Source organism: Pituophis catenifer, unplaced genomic scaffold, assembly GCF_029215685.1.
Source record: "Pituophis catenifer annectens isolate HBS135680 unplaced genomic scaffold, rPitCat1.0.hap2 SCAF_11, whole genome shotgun sequence".
Classification (NCBI taxonomy): Eukaryota; Metazoa; Chordata; class Lepidosauria; order Squamata; family Colubridae; genus Pituophis; species Pituophis catenifer.
In genome coordinates, this window is record NW_027256891.1 from 929,178 (window position 1) to 950,601 (window position 21,424).

A 21,424-nucleotide genomic window follows, 5' to 3' on the forward strand; every position below is an offset into this window, starting at 1 on the left:
GGAGTGAAATTGCCCTGGTAGAATTTGGCCCAAGGGCTGATTGTGCCGACAGCCTAAAATTGGCCTCGTGCAGCCAGATGGTTCTCCTCACCTCATTCACTTTTAACAGATAAGAGAATATAAGGCTGCCAATTAAGCAAGGAGGCCTGTGGAGCAGGGACAATTTCCTTTCCTTTTTGTGAATGTCAAAATTTATCTCCCAAAGCATTGACTGAACTAAGGATACAGGGCCACATTTTATGTAAAATGAGATTTTGACCTTCTTCCCATTTCATGCAGGTTCCAGGAAACATTTTCATGATCATCTGATAAAGTTTGTACACCAGAACTGATGACATTTGGAGGAAGTCCAGAAACAACAGACCTTTACATCTTTTCTCATGTCAGCAAAGAGGAGAGGAACCCAGGGATAATCATTTCTGTTTTTTCAAAAAAATAAAAATAAATAAAATGGTAGGTTTTTTAAAAGGAAGAATATGATTAATTTACCCTTTTCCATAATACTAGAAGCAGACTATTTGAGGTATAATTAATTAAGGTGTAATCAAGCTTAATCATAAAATTGAGAAAAGTCATAAGAAGGAAGCTATTAATTAATGTTTCTAGGGTATTTGCTGAATAGTGCAATAACATGACTCTTAGACAGGGCAATTAACGAAACAGAATGAAATAGTCCTGTAGAATAAATACATGGGTTTGTAACAATTTTTTAAAAATTAATAGCAAAGAACACGTAAAACAAAGAACAAACATGACAGAACACAAGCCAGAGACACTATTAAGGCCCGCCTGGTGGGGATCAGAGCAGGACACCCCAACACTTCTGCACTCTTCTTACATCCACAGAAGGCCAACTGGTGGCCCTTCTTAGGGTCACTCAGACTCCCCAGAGGCTCATTTGCAAGGCCGGGCAGAGGAATTTTCCATGCATCTGGAGGATAAAATTGACCAGATTGGTTTCCACTTGGATGCCAAGCATGGCAAAAATCCTGTCGAGATGCCCAGTCAGCGGACTTAAACAGTTATATGGGAACAGTTTGATTCTGTTGAACCCGAGGGAATGGACACATCCGTCCAGCATGAAAACACCCACCATCTGTGCATTAGTTTCACGCCCGTCCTAGCTGGTTAAAGCCGTGCAGGAAGTATCATGTGGATGGATCCAAGCAATGGTGAATTCATGGTTGTTGGAGAGGTTGTTCCCGGCTCCTTTTAAAGAAGCCTCCTGAAGAAGCCATTGCTGGACTCTACTATTCTGTACATATTTTGCCCAGTCTCCTACCTTCCCTTTTTGAGAAGGTGGCAGTGTTGCAATTTCAGAGGATCCTGGAGGAAACGGATTATCTGGACCCTTTTCGGTCAGGGTTCAGAGCCAGATAGGCATTGGTGCACTCAGGGATGAGCTTTGGCAGGCATCAGGGGGCCTGTAAAGCCCTACCTGGTCTGGGGCCACGTTCCCTATAGAACCATCTCTGCCCCATTACCTCAGCCTGGCCTACCTGACCAGGCAGGGAAGGCGTGTTCCACAACCTGTCAGCTAAAGAATTCTGACTGGTGGGGTCCAGAAAGAAAGCCTTCTCTGCCGCTCCCCTTGCCCATGGACCCCCCTCCCGCAGAGGAGAGGCTGGCCCCCGTCTCCTGGCCCGGCAGAAGGGTGTGGAAATATGGCTCTGCGGCCTTGTGTGGGGAGCGCAAAGGAGAGCGCGGTTGTGGGGCTGGCTAACGCCTGGAAAAACCTCCCTTGCCTTTTAATTAACTTTAATAGTTATTTTTCATTTCTTGCCTTTTTTTAATTTTAAATTTTATATACTGTTTTCATGGTTTAATATTTTATTTTATTTATACCGCCCAGAGTTCCTCTGTGATGGAGATAGGTGCTTTAAAACCGTGTAATAAATAAAACAATAGTGTCTGGAAACCTCGAAGACAGCACTGGCTGTAAAAAATTAGGCGAGGTTGAAGGTAGTGAGAGAAGTTTTATATATTGATACTGTATAACCTCTCTAAATATATCAGGTAAATTTTTTTTTAAGGAGCTCCGCTGTTGGTGAATGGGAGAGCAAAGAAGAAACTTTATTATTTTAAAAGAAACGAAATGCTTCATTATAATAGCACTTTATCTCATTTGAAGCAAGGCCAAGCAGACAAAACCAAGAACTCCCAGAAACGGCCTGCTCATAAATCAAGTCCTTCAAAAGGCTCTCGAGTGGGAGGCCTGGAACATCTCGGCATCTTTAGATCGGCTGCGGCTGCGGCGGCCGCTCAGGGCTGATGCTCAGGCCCTCCGGGGCTTTTCCTGAGGAGCCTGAAGGTGGGTGGGCTGATAGAAAGAAATGCCCAGAGAACGGTGGGTGGTATCTTCTTCTCTGTCCTCGTTACCTCAGAACGGCAAAGTCATGGGGGAGGGGGGCTTGGAGTTTTCAGAGCTTTTGTTAAATGACATTCGTGGGATTGTGCAACGGGATGCCACGGGGTCTGCAAAGTATCTTTTGACTTCCCTTTAGGAATGGAAGAATCTACTGTTTGCAGATTGTACATCTATAGTGCAGTTTGCAAATCAAATGGTATGGCTCTTTTTTTAAAAAAAATCAATTAGGGCATAAATAATGCGAAAAATGCAGGCTTCTGAAATTCATATTGAAATTTCAGTAGATCTGTAACTATGTGAAAAATGATAAATAATTTCTGAACAACTAATAGCTAAAGATGTATTTTTGAAGATATGGGAACACAAACAAAACACTTGTTTCCATTAGTGAACAGATTGTGCCCATCTGAATTTGAGTCATCTGATCCACATCTCAAGTCCTTCTTCACTGTCAACTCTCTAAATATAGTATTTAGAGATACTATATAGCTTCTTGATAGCTTCTCAGAAGTCAATGAAGAAGCCAGTAGGGAAGATTGCAAATTGGTTGGGTAAATCTCCCTCCCCCAGGCAACCCCCCCAGCCCCTCTGTGCTCACACCATTTGGGCCATTCACCACCCCACATATCTTTCTGAACATGTCCTGCACACCTGTGCACCCTCCCTGACCCAAACAGCACTTCTTGTGCACCCCCAGGTACTCTTCCTGACCTGTGCCATACCCTCTGACCTGTGAGACTTACCTGCCTGCTGGCCTTGGACTTGCAACTTCCTGCCAGCTTCCCCACTGCTCGTGGGAAACTTGCAGGGAGAAAGTCAAAGTTGAAACTCGTCAGGGAACATCACAAGTTGTTTAGTTTGTCCCTCCCACATTTCCTGTCCTAGGCCTTCTGTGCTTATGTTACTCTAATCAGTTGCACACCCCTCCTTGACTTGCACTGCATTGCACCCCTGTACATCCTCCCTGAGCTGCACCCTCATGCACCCAACCTGTCCTGTGCTGCACCGCTCAATACCTCTGAAAGAATTGAGGGGTCTTTCCCTCAAAAGAATGTTTCTTGCAGACATTTTTCATTACCTAAACTAGGTAACATCAACAGACTAGCACTGATGTTACCTAAGAGCACCAAACGAGAACACCAAAGGAACTCTCATTTCAACCCCGGGCTACAAATATCCTCCTTTATCTGAAAGTATTACCTAATGGGTTGTGTATTGTATAGTAGTTTGTGCTTATATTTTTCCCAAGCTACAGTAAGAAAGAGCAACAAAGATAATGCGGGGTATGATGAGGATTGAGAGAAATAGATATGTGTCACCTATCAAAGAGAAGGATTAGGGGAGACATGATAACTTTCTTCCAGTACTTGTGGGGCTCTCACAGAGAAGAGGGAATTGACTTATTCTTCAAAACACTTGAGGGCAGGATAAGAAGTAATGAGAGGAAGTTTATTAAAGAGAGATCCGATTTAGAAGTAAGGAGAAGTTAGTAGTGAGAACAATTAAGCAATGGAATATCTTACCTCCTGGAGTTGTGGGTGCTCCTTCACTAGAAGTTTATTAAGGTAAATTGTCAACTAAGCTTTTGCATCCCTGAAGGGATGTAACAGAATAACAGAAAACAGAGAAATAGAATTGAAAAGGACCTTGGAGTTCTTCCAGTTCAACCCCTGCACAGGAGACCCTGTACCATTCTGAACAAACAGCTGTCCAATCTTTTCTTAAAAATATCCAGTGATGGAGCATCCACAACTTCTGAAGGCAACCTATTCCACTTGTTATTTGTTCTCACTGTTAGAAATTTCTCCTCAATTCTAGGTTGCTTCTCTCCTTGATTAGTTTCCATCCATTACTTCTTGTCGTGCCTTATGGTGCTTTGGAAAATAGGTTGATCCCCTCTTCGTTGTAGTAGCCCCTCAAATATTGGACAGTGCATTCATGTCACCTCTAGTTCTTCTCTTTACTAGATTAGACATAACCAGTTCCTGCAACTGTTCTTCATATATTTTAGCCTCCAGTCCCCTAACCATCTTTGTTGTTCTTTTTTGCATCTTTTTTATATTGTGGTGACCAAAACTGGATGCAGTATTCTAAGTGTGGTCTTGCTAAAGCTTTATAAAGTGGTACTAACACTTCATGTGATCTTGATTCTATCCCTCTGTTAGGGATAGCCTAGGATAGCATTGGCCTTTTTGGCAGCTGCTGCACACGGCTGAGTCCTACTTAAGGGGTTGTCCACTGGGACTCCAAGATCCCTCTTACAGCTACTGTTATTTTTTTTTTTTTTAATTTGATTTATATGCCGCCCTTCTCCGGAGACTCAGGGCGGCTTACAATGTGCTCAGCAATAGCCTTCATCCTTTTGTATATTTATACAAAGTCAGCTTATTGCCCCCACAAACTGGGTCCTCATTTAACCTACCTTAGAAAGGATGGAAGGCTGAGTCAACCTTGAGCCTTGGAGAGATTCGAACCAGCAGTAAATTGCAGGCAGCTGTGTTAATAACAGGGTGCTTTAAACCACTGTAGTACCAAGGCTATTAAGCCAAGCTTCACCTAATCTGTACCTGTACATTTGGTTTTTCTTGCCTAAGTGTAAAATCTTGCTTTCCTCTACATTGAATTTCATGGTGTTAGAATTTCATTTTGTTGTTGGTAAATTAAACTGCAGGCTAATAGAAACTTCTTATAGGGGACAGGAGGTTAATCCATCTGAATTTAGTAGGATTTTGTTCTCAGTTGACCTGAACAGGGCTATGGAGTAAATTTGAAAAAAAGTTCCTATCCTATGATAGGCATTTTTTAGACTAACTCGTGGAATAAACAAGTGCGGCATTAATATATCAATGTTACCTCTAACCCATGTTAATTGAGATATTTTAAAAAAATTGCTCTATATTTAAATTTATTTAAATTATTTAAATATTTAAATTCATAAAATAAAATATTTATTAATTGGTTCAAAAGTCATGTTAAAACATTTTAAACCTTCTTCAGCCAACCAAGCAGCAGCAGTTAATTAAACAGAGTGGTAACTCCTGAATTGATATAAATTTAATGAAACCGGAATAGAATGTGGAATACTTGCCATGGCAGCAAGAATCACATAAGTAAGGACAAAACAAAACAAAACAAAACAAAACAAAACAAAACAAAACAAAACAAAACACCCATCTGTTTGGCACCCGAAGCCTTGTTCTCTGTCCTGGAAGAGAGCTGCAGGTCAGTTCTTGCATCAAGCATGAGCTGCCTGGGGACAGATGCTTTTCTGAGCTGCCACCAATTCTCAAATGCTCTAAGGGGGAAGAAGTCCTGCAGACCATCTCCTTTCCACAGAATGCAGAGCTTCTTGTCTGGTTGCTTCACACCTCTCTGCTGGAATATAAAAGATCAATTAAATAAGGAATAAGCATCTAATTTTCATAAGTAATCATAACTTGCATAAATTAATTTCATAATTAACCATAATTTTCTTCATGGCTTCCATGCAGGACACTGCTTTAAGGTGAAAGAAGAACATCTGGCCTAGAACTGAACCAGAATGAAATTAGTCACATTTAATTTACATTTTTTGCAGTAACCCCCCCCCCTATTATCAACATATCAGTTATGAAAATTGTTGCTTATAAATTGTACTCAATTGCCTTCCTTTGTCCCTATGACATTATAAGGAGATAATTCATAATCCAGAAATTATGTTTATTACCTTATTTCTACATCATTACTCCTGTGGAATCATACCTATGAGCAATCCTGTAGGAAGTGGTGTCTCCAATTGAGACAAGGAAAGTCTTGCTATTTGTACCTAGGTTACCCGTTGTCTGCATATATTTATAGCTCAGGAGAGATGGAAATGCAGGTGTGAATTTATCCCACAAAGCCAGAGATTTGTGCTTTTTTAAAACAATACGTCAGACCTGCTGCCGTTGTTCATCCTGGAAAGTCAACGGTGCTGGAGGACTGCAAGGTCGAGGTCTTCATTGGAGACCCGGGTTCTGCGTGTTCCATCTGCCCTCCTAAACCAGACCTATTCAGCAAAGGACTTGATTCCTTATCCAATACTGAAATGAAGCCGAATTCTCCTTCCAGCAGTTTTCTCAGTCTTAGGTAGCCAAGTGTCATTGGTTAGCCCGGCCTATGGCAGATCATGGGAAATTATCTGCTTTAAGGAATCGCTGTTCTTTGACCTGTTCTGCCCAATGAATCTCCCCGGGCCATTGCTTTCCTAGGAAGGGTTATTTGCTGGAAGAGGCACCCTAAGTAGGCAAATACAGGACACAGTTCATTGAGAAAAGTTCCTGTGACATTTCCTCTTACAGGCTACTTACTCCTGACAACCCCTTTTGCCATCTTTTGCCCCACCCCAACCCCAAACTTAGTCAGCAACTTTTTCTTTCACATATTATTAGCAAACATTCTCCATTGTTTTATTTATTGCTCCTTCTTACATTAAAAAGACCCTCATAAGAAAATGCTGCTGAGATGACTTGCTGCAAGTATTGGAAGCGGAACCCTAACATAATTATATGATTTTTGCTAACATTATGACTGAAGTCAGTTTTATGCAAAGCATAAGCTAGAAACTCTATGCCGTGGCAGAAATGATCGGCATATATGCATTATTTCTGAACTCCATACATAAATGTTGCAATAACCTTTTCCCCATCTGCCTTTCTTCCTGTGATCTTTCTGTATATAAGATCACGGACTTAAAACATCTAGGAACTGGAGAGTTCCTTAGGCAATCAGGTCCTTAGCTGCTTAATACAGCAATGCAAATAATCTAGGACAGTAGTGTTAAGTGGGGTGAATGAGGACGCAGCAAGCCAGAGTAGTCAGTGACAACAGCTCTTTATTGTATAGTGAGACTCCAGCAACTAACTCAGGGAGCCAGCTCCCTTTATATACCTTGCAGCTGTAGTGGTCAGCCAATCAGCTGAAGGTCAGTTAATTCGAACTTCCCGCCAAACAAACCTATTTACATAACAAGTAGCTTTGTTTTCCAGCTGCTTAGCACAGCCAATGAAGAGGAAGCCTCTCGGGGTCACTGATGCTACCTTCAAGCTGCCCTTTCTTGTCTGGTCCTTTTTGCCCCCTAATACTCCATTTTCCTCTCATTGCCACCCATTACTCTGAGTCCTGCGCTCTGGAATGAGAGATGGCAGGTCTTAACCTTCTCCTCTATAAAACATCTTTTCCTTTATGACAAATCTTGTCAAGAATTTGAAGAGGCCCGCTCCCAGCCTTCTTTCCCCAAAGTTAACCATGCCTAACTCCTGATAAACAGCTTTATTCTTCCCTGAACCTGCTCCAGTTTCTCTGCATCCTTCTTAGTGTGTACCCAGAACTGCGAACAGCATTGAGTTGTGTTGTCATCCAACACAGCCGTCCGGAATAAAGAGGAGTGGAATTATTACTTGCCACGAAAGACGTTTGCCTGGGTGGCAGATGGGACAATAATTGCATCACGCTGCTTTCTCACATTCAGCTTACAAGCAACTAATATTCCAAGGGGATTTTTTTCCACAAAAAGAAAGTATCCACTACTAAGTCCTGCATATTTATCTATCTGCCTCCTAAGTGGAATATTTTTCATTTATCTCTACTAAATTTCATTTCCCCCCATTTTCCTCCTCTCTCCAATTTGATGAACACTCTGGAAAGAGCGCTTGTCATCAGACCTCTTGGGTAGATGAGAAATGATTTAACTCATAGCACACAGGGTTTCCTTCTGATATTTCCCCCTTTATTGGCTAAATAAGATAAAAAGTGTTTCTTCCAGAAATTCATGGTTTTTTAAAATCAAATGGCTTTTAAAGCTAAAACATATCACAGTCGTCTCTGCTGGGTTCTCTCCCACTTTCCCTTCTCTTTCTGACATAACCAGTAAAACAGTAAAATGAAGTTGGAAATGTGATTTATTCACCATTATCATCTTCATTTAGATTTATTAGAGTTGCCCCACTCCAAAAGACTCTAGGGTCTTTCAACATAAAAAAATATTTTTTTTTATTAAAAAGTTTTATCAAATATTACAACAATGTTTTCCCAGTCCATCCTCCCCCCCTTCCCTCCTCCACCCACCACCCATGCCCCATCCCCCCTCTCCCTCCAACCCCCCTCCCCCCACCCCAGACTTCCCAGAGCAAATACAGGGTGTAACATTTAACAAACATAAACTAAAATATGCTAACTTTCTGTAGGTTCTTAATTCCCTCTTGCTCTTTAACTCCCCTTTCAACTAACAAAACATAATTCAAAAAGACAAAGTTGATTTCATTCATAAGTTATTTGAAGTTTTTTAGTCCGATATTTGTTTTGAATATAGTCAATCCATCTTCTCCATTCCGATGTATATCTTTCATTTGAATGGTCCTTCAAATACGCTGAAATTTTGGCCATCTCTGCTAAATTCACTACTTTTAGTGTCCATTCTTCAATAGTAGGCAAGTCTTCCTTCTTCCAATACTGCACCACCAAAAGTCTGGCTACTGTTATTAAATTTAAAATCAACTTAGTCTCTATAACAGTACAATCTGTAATTATACCTAACAAGAAGAACTGCGGAGTAAATTTTATCTTCTTTTTGAGAATATTTTGAATAATTCACCATATTTTTATCCAAAATGCCTTAATTTTTTTACACGTCCACCATATATGATAATACGTGGCATCATCACATTCACATCTCCAACACTTGGGTTGCACACTTGGATACATACAGGCTAGCTTTTTAGGATCTAGATGCCATCTATAAAACATTTTATAAAAATTCTCTCTTAAATTTTGGGCTGGCGTAAACTTCACATTTCTAACCCATATTAGTCATATTTCTATGCCGCCACTCTCCAAGTCTGAGTGCCTTCCCCGCACTCTCAATATATTTTCCTGTAAGCTAAGTTGGCTACAGTTTCTCCACTTCCTTGGTAGTCAAGAATCAAACTTAGTTTAATGAGTAAGATTGGGCCTCAGACACAGTCAGACTCTAACTGCAAGAAAATTTGAACAACTTTATCCATCAGGCAGCATAAATACTCACATCCCTGTAGAGCAGTGTTTCTCAACCTTGGAAGCTTGAAGATGGGTGGACCCATCTTCCCATCCCCCTCCCTCGGCTGCCCCACGAACTAGCCTCGCCCACCCCTGCTGCCCATCCCCTTTGCCAGCTGCTCTCGGGGCTCCCTCCAAAGAACACCTGGCAACGAGGCTGCCTGGAACCATCGAGCGGGAACCCTCCGTCCCTTGCCTGGCCCGAATCGCGCCTGGCCCAGCGCTACCACGGGTCCCAAGGTCAGAAAGACCAGCCGCTAACCAGCGCTATGCGAATCTGGTCGGTGAGTGGGAGATGGAGGCAACTGGAGCATCGGGGTCGCCTTTGACCAGCACCGCCTTTGATTCCCAGGTGGGCGCTTTGGCAGTTCACAGAGCCTACATGAAAATTTCAGCCTCTGGCAGAAAAGGGGCTCCAGGGAGGCTTCGGGGGGTGGAAACGGCCAGAAGGGAGGATGGCCGGCCCTCCTTTGTTTCGCCTGGAAGAGCGGGGGATTTAATCATTCCCCTGCCCTTGGCAGGCGGGGGAGGAGAACTGCGCAGCAGGGATCCAGTGGGATGTGCATGGCTCCTGGCTTTGCCGCTTTCTTCCTTCGGGCGGGAAGCCCCAAACCAGCCTCAAACCTCCGCTGCACCCCCTCCCTCCCTCCCCTTCCTTTTGTGCTATGCGTCTCCCCGTCAAGCCCCCAGAGAACATCTGTGTAGGGAGGACGGAGGGGCCCCCCAAGTTTCTGCTGTGATGCGGAGAGCTGCGAAGGCCTGGCCTGAAAAGGTAAGGGCGATGGCGGGGGATGCAGAAGAGGCCGGGCCAGAGACAGAGATAAACAGAGAGAGGGAGAGAGAGACATAGAGAAATACAGAGAGACGGGGGGAGAGAGACACATACAGAGATACAGAGAGAGAGGGTGGGAGAGAGAGAGACAGAGGGGGGGAGAGAGATATATAGAGATACAGAGAGAGGGGGAGAGAGACACATAGAGAGATACGGGGGGGAGAGAGAGACAGAGATACAGAGAGGGGGAGAGAGAGAGACACATAGAGAGATACAGATGGGGGAGAGAGAGAGACATAGAGAGATGCAAAGAGAGAGGGGGAGACAGAGAGGGAGGATTTTGTGGTTCCCATTGTTTTTTAGCAGCTGGTTCTCTGCCCTAATCACCAGATGGGTAGGCGTGGCTCGGGGGCTGTCATGTGACTGATGAAAGTGAGTGACGTCGAGTTGGCCACGCCCACCAAATGTTCGTGGAGAGTTTGGAACTTCAGCCTCGCTCTTTTAGCCCAGCGGAAGCACCAGACTGGGCCACAGCAACGCGTGGCCGGGTACAGCTAGTACTCAATAAAAATTATTTTAAAAAAAAAAGAAGTTGCCACAGTTTGTTGTGATCTATACAATCAAAGGCTTTAGCCTAGTCAATGAAGTAGATGTTTTTCTGAAACTTCCTTGCTTTCTCCATAAACCAGCGAAGGTTGGCAATTTGATCTCTAGTTCCTCTCCCTCTTTGAAACCCAGCTTTTTCTTCTGGTAGTTCTTGGTTCACATATAGCTGAAGCCTAGCTGGTAGGATTTTGAGTGTGACCTTGCTAGCATGTGAAATGAGAACAATTGTTCGGTAGCTGGAACATTCTTTGGCATTGCCCTTCTTTGGGATTGGATCATAAACTGACCTTTTCCAATCCTGTGGCCATTGTTAAGTTTTCCAAACTTGCTGGCATGCTGAATCCAGCAATTTAACAGCACCATCTTTTAGGATTTTAAATAACTCAACTGGAATACTGTCACCTCTGCTAGCTTTGTTGGTGGTGATGCTTCTTAAGGCCCACTTGGCTTTGCACTCCAGGATGTCTGGCTCAAAGTCAGCAGTCACACCATCGTGATTATCAGGAACATTCAGATCTTTCTTGTATAGTTCTTCTATGTATTCATGTCACCTCTTCTTAAATCTCTTCTGCTTCTGTTAGATTAGAACTCCCAGCACTCCTGAGAGTGTAAACAACTAACCAGTGGAACGGCCTGACTTCAAAGGTGTAGGTGTCCCATCACTGGAGGCTTTTGAGAGGAGATTGGAGAGCCATTTGTCCAAAATAATATAGGTCCCTTCAACTCTGCTACTCTATTATCCTAGAAGACTAACATTTAAGGAAATTGATCTTCTAGAATAGACTAAAACATATGAAGAATGGGTGCAGGGTTTGGGTTTGGCTAGTCTAGAGAAAAGAAGGACTAGTGGGGAAATAATAGCAGCATTCCAGTATTTGAGAGGCTGCCAAAAAGAGGAGGGGATCAATTTATTCTCCAAAGCACCTGAAGGCCAGACAAGAAGCAACGGATGGAAACTAATCAAGGAGAGAATCAACCTGGAATTAAGGAGAAACCTCCTAACAGTGAGGACAATTAATTAGTGGAACAACTTGCCTCCAGATGTTGTGGGTGCTTCATCTTTGGGATTTTTTAAGAAGAGACTGAAAGTCACTTGTCTGAAATGGTAGAGGGTCTTCTGCTTGAGCAGGGGGCTGGACTAGAAGACCTCCAAGGTCCCTTCCAGCTCTATTCTGATTCTGAATAGAAATTTCAGTTTAATTTTAAAAAATCTTCTAAATTTTGGGAATTATGAAAATAAACTTCTAGAATTTTTAAAATTTTGGAAAGAAATCCTTTAACAAGGTGGCCCAGTGTTCCAACTGAGAGGCAGAGAGGTGACCCAGCGACCCAACCTGGCAGCTGAGTGGAGGCGGTGAGGTGCAAAGAGTGGATCCTGAGCAGCAGCTGTGCAGAGGTAAATGTTCTGATATAGGCCTCCTGAGTCAGTAAAACACACGAGTAGTCCCAAAAACCTGTTTTATTTTAACAGCTGTGAATTCTGTTCATTCACAGATGAGTCCCCAATAGTTGTAAAGAGTCCTTCGGGATAAGGCTGATAATCACCCACCTTTATCTCCCTTGACATGCCGCCAAAGACCTAATTGACAAAGCTACACGGAGTCCAGAATCAAACAGAGCTTCAGGCTTTAAACTGAACAGAATTAACAATGTTGCTTCCTGCAAAAGCCCATGTGCCTTTGCTCCTCTTTTAAGTCATATGGGAGGGGCCAATCATCTCCAAGCCCTACTCCCGAGTCGTCCCTTTTGTTTTAACTGTTCTTGCCTTCTGGCAGCTCTGCGCATGCGCGCACTGGGAACAGGCTCCCCCTGTCCCTCTGCCTTGCTAAGGTCCAATTCTGGAGGCTCCAGAGGCAGCACATACCTCCCACATGGCCCTGTCTCTGCCTCCAATGCAGAGCCCTCGTCCGAGCCTTCCCCAGACTCCAGGACTGGCCCATGTTCCCCCCCAACCTCCTCACTGTCCGACTCTGCTGCCAGCTCTGCAGGCTGCTGGAAGACCACAACAGGAAGGAGCAGAGGAGTGGAGTGCACAGAGCAGCGGCTGAGATCAGCACAGCAGAGTAGCTGAGCACCCAGCAGCTAAGCACCCAGATCAGCACATCATACCTGAAAACCCCAGCAGTGGCTGAACAACTGAAGGGCAAAAAGGCAGGGAGGAAAAGGATCCGCATGTAACACTTGTGAACAGAGAGGAAAGGGGTAAATGTTCAAGGCAGGGTGCAGAGGGTTAAGAGATAAGCATCTCCTAGAAAAAAGCCTGAGATTTCCAACATAAAGAAGTGCATAACATTATGTAAATTCTTAATTTTTTTAAAAAAAATTATTCAATTTTTTATTTCTTTTTTCAACTTTTAAATTTCTTTTTAAATTCAAATTCCATTTTCAATTTTAAATTCTTTTTTCATTTTTTCAATTTTTCAACTAAACATTTAAGAAGACAGTTTACTTATTTTAACTGTTTAGAAATTTTTAAACTCGTAATGATCTAAGAGGAAAAAAATCACAGAAAAAGAGACACATAAAACAGGAAAAATAGTGATGAATTTTTGAAGACTCTTTGAAGAACAAAGAGTCAAGAACTGTTGTAAACTATTGTATACTAACATTTTGTAATAGGGAAAATAATTTTTTAGAATTTTTTTCATTTTTTAACAAACAAAAAATCATGGACATAGCGACTGACATTATAATGACTTGCAAAATATGTCATGTTTGAGCTTATGCCCACAAAAGTCCCAAACTGTTTATGCATCAAATATAAATCATATAAATTACTAGAAGAAAAAGTAAAGGGTATAGAAGCAATTCTAGCCACTCTGAAATTCAATGAACAGAGCAAGAATCTCCAATCTAAACAAGAAGACTACACCAAAATTAAACACAATAGGGAGCAAACAGCTTCTTAAAAATGACCTTATATATGAACCTAAAGAGCAAGACCAATGGAAACATGTCACTTTTAGAAGAAAATAGCAACTGAGACCAAAGCCCCTACTATCTACCCTAGCCGACTCCAGTGAAGCCCTTCTGGAACTGAACAATTGCTTTCATAGCCTCCCCTGGAAAAAAATGTGCAGACCCTTATAAAAGAGCATTCATCAATAGTTTCTAAAAAGGAGATACAGCCCAGCGTTCTTTTGACAGGAAGGATAGTATCCCAGACTTCCCTAGGAAAAATATAGGTGATAGGAGATCCAATTCTTAGGGGATCAGAAACTATAGTCTGCAGGCTGAACAGTCTGTCTTGGGAGATATATTGTCTCCCTGGAGCAAAAATCAAAGATGTAACTGAGAACCTTACTAAAGGATTACTACCCCTTTCTTCTTCCTACACGTGGGGACCAATGACACAAACAATAACAAGAGGTTAGAAACAGCTAGGGAAGAAAGTTAAAGAGTTAGGAACTCCAGTGGTGTTTTCAGCTACACTTCCAACAAAAGGCCAACTTCCAATGAGGGAGCAAAGGATTTTAGGAATGAACCGCTGGCTTCAAAACAGCTGTGGTCAAGAGAACTTCAGCTTCCTAGACCATGCATTCCCTACCTGAAGGGTTACTGGCAAGGGATGGAGTGAACCTCACCAGAACTGGAATGGCTCATCTTGTCAAAAGGGCTTTCAACTAAAATTGAGGGGGGAGGGGGCCAATCTTCACAACCTTTAGAACCTAATTCCAAGCAAAAACCAGTAGCTGACCAATCACATAAGGAGGTAAGGAATACAGAGAAGAAAGAAAGAAAGAAAGAAAGAAAGAAAGAAAGAAAGAAAGAAAGAAAGAAAGAAAGAAAGAAAGAAAGAAAAACACAATGAAGCAGAGAGTGATGGGAAACAATGGAAATCCCAGTTACAAACTAGGAGATAAAAGAAACACACCCAAGACCCCTAAAGGACTCAAATGCCTCTACACAAACGCTCAAAGCTTAGGGAACAAACAGGGTAAAGATGAAATATTAGTATATGAAGGCAGGCAGCACATAGTTGCCACTATTGAAACTTGGTGGGATGAAAGTCAGGAGTGGAATGTACTGATGGAAGGATACAAACTATTAAAAAAAAAAAAACAGACTTAGAAAAGAGGAAATGGAGATGCATTATATATAAAAGATCACTACATTTCTACAGAAATCCACAAAACCAAGGATGAAAACCTCCTAGAATCCATATGGATCAATATAAAAGGAAAAAAGAATTATATTAACTACCCTGATATCAACTGGGAGACAAATTTTGCAGCAAGTGGAAGATCAAACAGATTCTTAACCAACTTAACTGACAACTTTGCCATCCAAAAGATAGAGGAGGGAACAAGAGCAAAAGCTATACTAGAACTAATTCTTAATAATAGAGAAGAAGTGGTAGAGGGAATTGAAGTTGTCAGAACTTTGGGCGAGAATGATGTCATATTGGAATTCAAAATAACACAAACACAAGCAATAAAACATATTGGAACTCTGCTATCATACTCCTTCTTTTCATTAGATTAGACATACCCAAATCCTGCAACCCTTCTTCATATGTTTTAGCCTCCAGGCCCCTAATCATCTTTATTCCTCTTCTCTGCACTCTTTTCACAGTCTCTACATCTTTTTTATATTGTGGCAACCAAAACTGGATGCAGTATTCTAAGTGTGGTCTTACTAAAGCTTTATAAAGTGGTACTAATACTTCATGTGATCTTGATTCTATCCCTCTGTTAATGCAGTTTAGGATTGCATTGGCTTTTTTGGCAGCTGCCGCACACTGCTGGCTCATATTTAAGTGATTTTCCATTAAGACTCCAAGATCCCTCTCGCAGATACTACTATTGAGTCAAGTTTCACCTAATCTGTACCTATGCATTTGGGGTTTTTTGCCTAAGTGCAAAACCTTGCTTTTCTCTACATTGAATTTCATTTTTTAAATAGGGCCCAGTGTTCAAGTCTATCAAGATCCATCTGGATCTTGAGCCTATCTTCTGGGGTGTTGGCTATTCCTGCCAGTTTAGTCTCATCTGCAAATTTGATGATTTCCCCTTCTATTCCCTCATCTAAATCATTTATGAAGATATTGAAGAATACTGGGCCTAAGAGAACCTTGATGTACCCCATTGCTTACTTCCCTCCATGTAGATGTAGTCCCATTAAGGACTACACATTGAGTGCAGTTTGTCAGCTAGTTAGGAATCCATCTGGTGGATGCTGATAGATGCTGTCTATGCCACAAACTGGCATAGTTTACCAAACTGTTTGGTAAACTGTCTAGTTTACCAAAAAGTACATTGTGGTCTACTTTGTCAAATGCTTTACTGAAATCCAATTCTATGTCCACAGCACTTTGATGGTCCACTAATTTAGTCACTTTATCAAAGAATGAAATAAGATTTGTTTGGCATGATCTGTTTTTGACAAACCCATGTTGACTTCTGGTTATAGCTTTGCTTACTTCTAGGCATTTGCAGATCTGTTGTTTGATTATCTTTTCCAGGATCTTTCCAGGTATTGTTGTGAGGCTGATAGGGCTGTAGTTTCCTGGATCCATATTTTTCCCTTTTTGAAGATTGGAACCACATCAGCTCTTTCCCATTCCCCTGGTAGTTCCCAGGTGCTACAGGATCTTTGAAAGATATGGTTCAATGGTTTCCACATCACATCAGCCAGCTCCTTCAGAACTCTGGGATGTAAGCCATCTGGTCCTGGTGATTTGAATTCATCCAGAGCAGATAAGTTTGTCTTAATAATTTCTTGGCTATTTTGACTTCTATTCCTAATCCAATCTTTTAAAGTACTGCTTTTGATAGGTTGCACTGTTTTTTCCTTTTGTGTAAAGACAGATGCAAAGAATGAATTAAGCAATTCCAGTTTCTCCCTGTTGCCAGTCACCTCCTTGTTAGCTTCACCCATTAGTGGACCAATCGTTTCCTTGACTTCTTCCCCTGTTTTTTACATGTAGATGCTAAACAAGTGTGGTGAGACTATTAGATTCCGTGAACCCTACAAAGCAGTATCCAAGCACAAGACCTCTTGCTCCCAATCAACATCGACTGGAATCAACTCCATTGGAAGGAGGAGAACCAGCATAAGACAGGGCCACCAACCATACAATTCCTGCAGCTGGTCCAAAACGATAGCATTGGTTCTTTGTACTGATGATTGTCCTACAATCCCTACTCTCAACCCCTATTCAATCCCTATTCTTTCTTAAGAATCAACCACCATTGGAACCCAGACACATGTCACCTCCTGGGAGGCTTTCATCAACCAACAATGAACGTAGATTCAATAGATGGATGGCTGCTCTGACAGTCACGAGGAGCCTGACTACTTTCTCAGGCTGATTAAAAAATAGTGTGCCCAAAATATACCATTGGTTTAACTCTTTTGCTCGTTGGCATTAAAATTAAGCTGAGCTGTAGTGCATCTCGGTCTCAATCTATTATTCCTATAAAGTACATCTAATAGGATACGTACTGTATATGCTTCAATATTTCTTGCAAGAGATGGGGTCAAAGACCTCCTTGAGATTTACAAACAAGGCCAAACATGTTGATTTAGATGAATGAGGATATTTTTCTACCGGATGGGAGATTAACAGTCCTTGATGTAACACAGAGAAGACTGGTAAGTTTTCTTCTTCCAGCTTCAGCCAAAAGTATTCGGCATAGATTTTACTAATCAGACTAAGGAGACTCACTGGATGGCCCATCCCCAGTCTCTAGGGATTGGAGCTGTATTATGGATGACAGTGAAGAGGGAAGCCAACTCTGCAGTCCACCATTCAGGAGCAGTTCAGGAGGAATTAAATCCAGAGCTGGGACTTTTCTGCATTTAAATTCCCCAATTTGTTGACGGTCTGCTCTCCAGCAACTGAAACTGGAGGCCACCTCGGCAGAGGCTCAATCTCAGCATCTTGCAAATTCTCTCTTCCATGTAAACCTTGTAAATAAACACCCCAGATTGTTACTGGGATGTTACACTCCAGGGGAGAGGAATAGGTTTTCACTCTTCCTGCAATTAAATGCCAGAACTTAGTGGAATCTTTCACACAGCTTGCTATCAGCTGTGTCCTGATTTCATACACTGCCCCCCCCCCACCCCTTTTGTAACAGCTAATCTTTTATCATGCTTTTTCTGAGCCACTAGTTCTTTTTTGTTGCTGTTTTGCTTTCTGGTTAGTGCTTTCACTCTACTGATCAGTTTGCATTTTTTTAGATTGATCTGTTGACCTGTTTGCAGGACTGGATCAAGAACTTGTAATATTTAAGTGTAGTTTCATTTGGTGGATTAGACACTATTTTAAGATGTGTCTGGTTTAAATAGGGGAATGCAAAAGTATTCTAAGGCCCTGTTCACATAAGTTGACGATCCTATGCAGTCCAAAGTAGCTGAGGGCATGAAGCAAGGGAAGCCTGCCAACTCTACTTTGCCATCTAAATCAAGGCAGAGAAGGCCAGCATCTGGGGCACCAACCCCCTATAGAATCTCAGGCAATAGTCCTCCAGAGAGGGGCCTCTGTTGTTGTGTTGTATTGTTGTCCCTGTGTCTCCCTGGGGACCACTCCATTCAAACTGTGACAATCCAATTTGTTGGAGCTTGTCCTTTCTGTAGGTTTTTTTTTTTTTTTTTTTAATTTGATTTATATGCCGCCCTTCTCTGGAGACTCAGGGCGGCTTACAATGTGCTAAGCAATAGCCTTCATACTTTTGTATATTTATACAAAGTCAGCTTATTGCCCCCACAAACTGGGTCCTCATTTCACCTACCTTAGAAAGGATGGAAGGCTGAGTCAACCTTGAGCCTTGGAGAGATTCAAACCAGCAGTAATTGCAGGCAGCTGTGTTAATAACAGGGTGCTTAGACCACTGTACCATCAAGGTTGATGCTGGTCTAACATGGTGGTGAGTCACTCTTTGAGGGGTAGAATGATACTTTAAATAAAGGTTAAGGTCATAAAGATCTTATCTCAAGTTAAAATCTCATCCTAAAATTACCAATGCGTCTGCATAGTTTGCTCCCAAATCAGACATATAATCATGTATACATTCCCATGCTTCTTTACATTGAGACTGTCTCTTTGTAGGAGATCATGTTTGTTAAGAAAAAGGAACCGTCCTTCAGCCTAACTATGGCTGGCCCTATTATGTTCCTAATTGTGTCCAGCTTAATCCATTTTGTGGAAACTACTGTAGCTAAACCTCCACTTGGGTGTCCTCCAAAGGGAGAAGCAGCCATGCCCAAGGAGTTGTATAATTTTGGAATTAGAATTAGAATATTCTTTATCAGCCAAGTGTGATTGGACACACAAGGAATTTATCTCCAGTGTATCAGCTCTCAGTGTACATACAAACAACAAAGTAATAATCATAACATACCAATAATAGAAGGTAATAGGAAAGATAAGAAGGATGTGAGAAGGAAAGAGAGGCAGCTAAGGATGAAAAAGCAAAGATGTTTACAGAAGTTGAGGGCTACAAGGTGAGAAATCCTAGGGATCTGATTGGCTAGTCAGTTTGGAGACTCTAGGCAGGTCCTTGTCAGTATACTTGGAATCAATTCTATTGTTAGCCAAAATGGGCAGCAGAAGTGGGGAAGTCCATTGATAAAGGAGACAAAAGATTGGGTTCCTTTAGGTTGTGATGTCCTTGTAAGGACTGGCCTTGGGCCAGGCTTTAAGTCATTGGTCTACAGGGGGTGTCTGGGGGCAGGGGGGTTGATTTGGGTGTGACAGAATTAGATAAAGGGATGAAGTGGGTCATACCTAAATGGGGAAGGGCACAGAATCAATTTGGTTTATTTTTTCCACTAACGTTTCTTGTATTTTTTTCTTCACGCATTTTAATTAGCAATATTTATTTTATTTTATTTATTTTATTTTTCATATTTGTATACCGCCCTACTCCCGAAGGACTCAGGGCGGTGAACAGCCATAATAAATACAAATACATATAGAAGTTAAAAACTATTAAGAAACAGATTAAGTAATTTAGGCTCAAAGATTAAAAACATCCAAATTTATCTAAAGAGGTTTAAAACCCAATTTAAAAGCCAGTTTAAAAGCCAATTAAAAAGGGAGAGTTAGGCCAGACCAGCTTGTTGGAATAGAAATGTTTTCAGGGCACGGCGGAATATGCGTAAGTCTTGGATGTTTCGTAACTCCGGGGGAAGCCCGTTCCAGATGGTAGGTGCCCCACAGAAAAGGCTCTCCCCCTGGGGGCCGTCAGTCGACATTGTTTGGCCGACGGCACCCTGAGGAGTCCCTCTCTATGGGAGCGAACTGGTCGGTGAGAGGCTATTGGTGGCAGGATATATATATATATATTAAAAGTGGGATATTAAAATAGTATTCTAACGTTTCAATAATATATTAAGTTGTTCAAATACTATAAACACATTAATACACAAACATCAAATTAGTAAATCAGCTTTTTGGGATCTCCAGGTTATACTAATACTCTGTCCCTAGAGTTAGCATTATCACTTATTGAATTAGACATAAGTATATAGACAGAGAATAAAATATAGACTAGACTAGACTAGACTAGACTAGACTAGAATAGACTAGACTAGACTAGACTAGACTAGACTAGACTAGACTAGACTAGACTAGAATAGAATAGAATAGAATAGAATAGAATAGAATAGAATAGAATAGAATAGGAGAATAAATGGCCAAGTGTGATTAGACACAAAAGGAATTGTCTCTAGTGCAGAGGCTCTCAATGTACATGCAAAGCAACAGAATCATCATCCTCATCATAATGATACCAATAAAAGGGGGTAGTAGAGAAGATGAGAAGGATAATAATAATGCTACAGCCGTACTCCTTGGGAAAATATTCTTAGAGGTAAGCCAGTACCGTGATAGTTAGGTGTTCAGCAGAGTGATGGCATGAGGTAAAAAACTGTATTTGTGTCTAGTTGTTTTGGCCTTCAATTCCCTATAGCAGCATCCTGAGGGTTGAAACAGATTATGTCAGGGATGTGAGGGGTCTGCAGATGTTTTCTCAGCCCTCCTTCTGACCTGCAGGTCTTCTACGGAAGGCAGGCTGGTTGCAATGGTTTTTTCTGCAGTTCTAATTATCCGCTGGAGTCTTAATTAAGGCTATTAATTCATTGGTCCACTGAGAGGGTATTGGGCCTCTGAAGCAGTGGACAAAAGGTGCTCCCTGGGCCCATTGCAGAATACGTCAAATGAACTCCAAGCTGTTTTCATTTGCTTCTTCACACAGATATACCCATCCATGACTGCCCACCAAAAAAATGACAATAAAGCTTATCTTTTCTTTTTTCTTTTCTTTTCTTTTCTTTTCTTTTCTTTTCTTTTCTTTTCTTTTCTTTTCTTTTCTTTTCTTTTCTTTTCTTTTCTTCTTTTCTTTTCTTATCCACATTCATGGTGCTTTGTGCTCTGAATATGTTTTTGAGAGAACAGAGGTCTGTGTTAAGAAACTGACAGAACTTTGCTAAATTCAAAGGAAGAAATTAATTGCAGTGAGCAAACCATCAGTGCCCTTCCCAGAAAATTAAATTGGAGAGAGCTGTGAGTGGTATGCATTTTATTTATTCACTTATTAAATTTTATATGCCCATCTTGCTATCAAATTACTCTGGGCAGCTTATAACACGATGAAAATGGCAATATGAAACATTCAAAT